The sequence below is a fragment of the Dendrobates tinctorius genome, unplaced genomic scaffold (genome assembly GCF_039654945.1).
Source record: "Dendrobates tinctorius isolate UK_male_01 unplaced genomic scaffold, ASM3965494v1 ptg000056l, whole genome shotgun sequence".
NCBI lineage: Eukaryota > Metazoa > Chordata > Amphibia > Anura > Dendrobatidae > Dendrobates > Dendrobates tinctorius.
This window is the reverse complement of record NW_027361724.1, coordinates 8724024-8730117: the sequence shown is the minus strand read 5'-3', so window position 1 is coordinate 8730117 and position 6094 is coordinate 8724024. Positions and strand designations below refer to the sequence as shown.

The following is a 6094-nucleotide window of genomic DNA, read 5'->3' as shown; positions in this document are numbered from 1 at the left end:
ACGCTGTTTGGAGGGTCGTGACTTGTGGGAATAACACCGCCCAATCGGTATACCTGCTAGAGAGATCCTTCGTTGCTCACAAGCATGACATCACACTCCCTAGGAGGAAGCTAATGCCACTGTGGCGAACTTACTCCTTGGGGCGTCACAAGTGCACAGATGCCCAGCCAATTCTAGATGATTCTGCTGGAACATTCCCCTCGCACTCTACACAGTCAGAATCTGACCCTGATGACACTCAGGTTACCCTTCCCACATACTATACCACCTTACACGGTGACAAAGAGGAAGGTGCAGATGAAAGTGCAGGTTCGTCCCACCCGCCATCAGACACACCACCGTACTATGAGGGGAGAGAGCAATTAGTTCCAGCTGCGTGTAAAAATCTTTTATTTCTTCAATAAAATGCATAAATCTTCATAATGTGTGCCACAACATGGACAACGGCAACGCGTTTCGATCTGTAAGATCTTTGTCAAAGCCATAAAGACACATTGATCTTGTCTGCTTTATATAATACATGTAGTCCAATGGCATTCATAGAATACAATCATGTGACAATCTATAAAACTACAAATCACAATTTTAAATGTATAAATTAAAACATATTTTGAAAAGACAATATTTTGCTCTTTAACAGTAATGGAGCATTAGGTCATTTCGTTTGTTCAGACCTTGCGGAGATCGAGTATTAAGGTGATAAATCCAAAAAACCTCTCTTGTTAAGAGACGTCGCTTGGAGTCTCCACCGCAGAATGAAATTTTAACCTGTTCTATTCCCTGCACTCTGAAACCAGAGATATTGCGGGCATGGTGTGTGATGAAGTGCTGGGATACAGCTGACAGATTGCGATTTAGATTATTCATGTTATAAATGTCAGATAAATGTTCCCTAATGCGCACCTTCATCTTACAGATCGAAACGCGTTGCCGTTGTCCATGTTGTGGCACACATTATGAAGATTTATGCATTTTATTGAAGAAATAAAGAAAGATTTTTACACGCAGCTGGAACTAATTGCTCTCTCCTACTTGTCTCACGTCAGTCCAGACGGAGTTCCGAGGTCTGCGGTGGAAGTGTGGTGAGCTGGCTTATGTTGCTTTTGATTGTACTATGAGGGGCCCTGTGCCAGTGCCATCGCCAAAGAGTGGGCCCCCCCTGCTTGGTAAGGATCACAGCACTTGCAAAGTTGAAATACTTAACTCTCCTTGCTCCTCCGCTGTGACGTCTTGCGCGTTTCCCAACAGTGACATTCTGGTCAAAGAGCGTGATGACATCACATCTGTACGCCCTCTGCCTAAACAGTCCAAGTGCAGATAGAGGAAAGATGGGGACGACGAGGAGTCCAGACTAGTACAGGGATTCCCTAGCGAGGAGACTTATTTTATTGTTTTAAAGGTTGGGAGCATGATACTCTGGAGAATGATATCTGGGGCCCAACATACACTGGAGCATTCCAAAGGTGGACATCTGTCACTGGAGCTGCATTGACAGGGCCCATTATACACTGGAGCATTAGATATGGGGCCCATCATATATGGAGCATTATTTGGGCCCATAAGACAGTGGAGCTTCATCCATGGGGACCAATATATACTGTAGCATTATGTGGAGATCATATACTGTATCGAACATTATATGAGACCAATGATTCTGTATGGAGAAATATGGGTCTCTTTACTCTGTATGGCACACTATGCGGTGCCCATAATACTGTATGAAGTAATATACTGTCTGGTCTGTTTTTGGAGCTATTGGAGAATTTAAAATGGATATCAGTCATGAGATGTAAGAAGTGAAGTATTTTTCATTGTACTATACCGCTAATTCTATGCTATATCAGAGGATCATGAATTGTGGCATGTGTTAAAGGAGCCCATGGACACTCTTTGGCCCAGGGCCCATGAAAATCTGGAGCCAGCCCTGCCCCCCACAACTTTAGCCAAATAACCCCCAGTTTTCAATGCCTAACTATTATTAGGAAGTAAATTAAGGTTGCCAAGCTTAAGTAATAAGAATTGATGTCTTTGGCATTAAAATGGGAACTGTAGGTGTGTTTCCTGTCCTTCTCTCACTGCCGATTTTTATTCCCTTTGACTTGCATTGGGTTTCGTGTTTGTCGGCCTTCAACTTTTCACGATAATCGGCCGATTTCGTTTGACCCGACTTTTGCGAAGGGTCCCGATCATTGCCATGGTGACCCGATGTCCGGACATGCAGCCAATGAAAGAAGTGTGATTTTTTTTATTGTATGGAGCAATATATTAAACCCATTATTCTGCATGGAGCATAATCTGTTGTCCATTATTTTGTATGATCCAGATTGTCAACCCACTGGGCTTAATATTCATAACAAATCTTTACATATTTACATAAGCATTTGCCATTTAACTTTACAATTCTTCTCTGTTATGGTCTACAGAGTAATGTTAGGAATTGAAATGTAATGTAAATAGTGTTTACACTAAAATTGGATAAGAAAGCCTGACTATTAGTAGCATAGGGAGGGGAATCCCTAAACTGAAGGCTTCATAATTATGAAATTCAGTCATTAGGAATTTCCTATTAAATTGTCTGTTTAGGATCTGGAGAAGGTGGTCAAAGGGTCCCGTTTCACTTAGCGATGCACCAGCGATCCCGACAATGATACGACCTGGTAGGGATCACTAGTAAGCTGCCAAACAGGCAGATCTCTTCAGAGACACAGCAACGATCCAGAGATCAAACACAGCGATGCATGCTGGTCAGCGGGACGCCGACGTTGAAAAAAAGGCCCAGGACATTCCTGCACATCAGCGATATCCAACAGGGGGGCCAGTCGCTGCTGCGTGTCACATGTAGCGAGATCACTGTTACATAACAGAATGATGCATTAGCGATCTCACTATGCGAGACGGGGCCTTTAGACTGATTGTGGTGGCAGAGTATGGTGGAGTGGACATGTGAGACTGTCTGCTTTTCTTGGTAAAATTTGAAGACATTTAACATTGTCACAGCAGACTGATCTGATTTGTATCAACGAACAATTGTATTATAAAGGGTTAATAAGCATCAGGAGTGTACCTGTTGTAAATAGCTTGCTACACAACAATGGATGTGCTCACCAAGTAAACACTATAGATTGTGACTTGTCTGTAGAATAGCTTTTTATACCACACTGAGCTGTCTCACTTTAGAGGCTCATCTCAAAAAGTTTTCATATATAGAGAGATCAAGAAATCACAGAGTTGCTGCTTCCTGCACGTTGGTGTGTGGGGGCAGCTCTACACCAAACTATGAATTCCTGTCCCTCTCAGGCTGCTTCTGTCAGGACTGACATTCCAATGCTTGTTTCCCTGGTTATCCAGCTTCTTCCGGGGCAGAGACCCCAGACAGACATACAACCTTCCTAGGTCTGTTCCTGGTCTAACTATATTAATCTGATTACTTTTTCCTGCTGTCAATTCATAGGAAATATGATGATTGTTGTCATATCACATTAGGAATAGAGCGTAAACCTACATATATACAAAGTATAGAATAAAATCAGCCAAAAAACTGCACATAGAAATAACCAATCTAATGGAAAAGTGCCAAGCACAATCATACATATGTAGCATTTGCCACTGTGCCAGAAACCTCAGAGGGGCAGCACAAGATTGGATCCTGAAGTGCTCACTGACCATGGCAGAGGGGGCAGCCTTATCCAGTGGAAAGTTTTGGTTGACAACCAATATCAGCTCAGCATCGCTGGCCTAGTATCTCATGGAGAGCTACATGCACAATGTTTAAGTCAACAGACCTCAAAGTAGAGTTGAACAAACAGCCTAAAAAGAAGCCTGCTGTATCCGAGTTGGTGTTTTAGAAAACATTCACTGACCATATGCTGACCATAGAGTGGACCAGCGAGAATGACTGGGGAAAGCTGCTCAAAGCCCTTCCAAAACCTTTCCCTTCACCCTGCATTTTCTGCACTGCATTATTCAGTTGAGCTCTTTGAGGGCATGAAAGCCTACAGAGGGGAGGACAATCAGGTTCGTCTTTTTGGACCCATGATGAACATGGAGAGGATGCATCGGACGGCACACTGAGCTTGTCTACCTGCTTTTGACAAGGCAGAGCTCTTGCAGTGCCTTAGAAGACTTATTGACAGAGAATGGGTTCCTAATTCTACCACTGCGAGTCTCTATATTTGCCTCACCTTTATTGGCACAGAGCCCTCTCTTGGAGTCACAAAGTCCAAACATGCATTACTATTCATCATTCTTGGACCTGTACGACCTTACTTCCCAACAGGGGGATTTACTCCAGTTTCACTTTTGGCAGATCCAAAATATGTGCGTGCCTGGATTGGGGGGGTAGGGAACTATAAATTGTGTGGAAATTGAGCGCAGCATTTATGTGCAACATAGAAAGGATGTCAGCAAGTTCTCTGGATATACGGTAATGACTAAAAGTGATTGAAGCTGGCACCATGAACTTCTTCACTTCATGTACTGAATCAATGAGAATGGAGAGAAGAAACTTGGACTCTACTATTAAACGGTTGAATCCTCCCCAGAGTGATGAGAAAGTCTGCTGGACCTGGCACGACAGTGGGGCGAATTTAAGGTTTCCAAGCGTTCCTTTACAATGGCCGGTGTGCTGAAAGGGCTGAAGTAGAGAGTAAATGAGATCTTTGGAGCAGGAACAGCCAGTGTGGTTTGTCTTTTAACCGGATATTTTAAGATGGCAAAATTACCTCATTTCCACCATGGAAATGGGACCAGACATGGTAAAACGCTTCTTGAAAGAGCTCACAGACATTCAGTATGGCCGCACTCTCAGTGACTGAATGTTCCTCGTGCGATGCAGATGAGACATCCAACACTTGTCAATTCCAAAGCATCGCAGTCATCAACTTCTCGGATTTTGTGTTTTTAAATAGGGCTCATCAAGTAACGGTGAAACAAGAGCGTCTCCCCCTCCATCATCACCGCATTTATAGTCCTCTCTATGATGGACACATGGGCTCTTGTATTTTAATATGTCAGATATATACCAAGAGTATAGAATAAATCAGCCAAGGACTAAACAAATGGCTAATCCAATATAAAAGTGCCAAGCACAATCACATGCAATACATGTAGCATTTGCCACTGTGCCTTACTTTCTATCCCATACTTTCGGGCTTACAATCCTTATTACTCAGATACTTGAATTGGTCTACAATACAGACTTATGGACATGTGAATATTGTATAATTTATTCTGTATACTGTGTTCATGGTCTTTGTATAAGGCAGGCGTCACAATGCATAAAAATTTGGTCCATTTTACGTGGCAGAGAATCATAGACATGTTCCCTGAACAGTGATCCACATGTCATCCATGTGGGATGCGATTCCTTTGCATTTAAGCATCAGTGTGGCAGTTGCATGACAGCCGCATGGCGAGATTCTTGCATCCTTGCAAAATGGACATCTAATTGTTTTTAGGCCTGAAAATACTTTAAATCATAATTAACAAACCTATTTATTGCCTCTACAACAGGTGGCAACCTCCAATCTTTGCATTTAGAGTTTGCTTGTTTTGGGGTATTTCTGCTTTGTGTCAAACATGTCAGACAGGCTTACTTTCAACACAACTGAGCTGGTGCTTTACAACTGTGTTTTGTCACGATGCTTTGGGGAAGCCATACCCTGTGTTTGTGGATCAGAGGAGGCGGAAACAAATGTGGGTACATCCGCTTTTGAGGCAACGGCTCATTAAAGGCCATTTCCACCGTCTCTATGCATCTCTGCGTACCCATCCTGACAAGTTCTTCCAATATTGTCGTATGAGCCTTGCCACCTTTGACATTCTGACGGAGATAGTACACCCTGGGATCACCTTTAAGGATACCAGGATGCGCAAGTGTATTTCTGCCGAGGAGTGCCTTAACCTTACGTTGCGGTATGTATTCTTCTATGTTGATGTTTGAAACAGCCTTGTTCCTTCCTCTAGTGTTAGGGTCGTGACCGACCCGTTTTAGGTTTTAAATGCATACGTTTATTGCATCAAGACTTTTTGACTTTTTCAGGAACTTGTAATTTTAAATAAGAGCATTTTACAATTTAGTAAAATAGTTTTATTT

The 6094-nt window shown here is 42.7% G+C and overlaps 1 pseudogene; it reads left to right on the top strand.

Annotated features, from left to right (window-relative positions):
* The first annotated feature begins 3764 nt into the window (after positions 1-3764).
* Positions 3765-4814, top strand: LOC141091860 (branched-chain-amino-acid aminotransferase, cytosolic pseudogene; annotated as a pseudogene).
* Positions 4815-6094: the final 1280 nt, after the last annotated feature.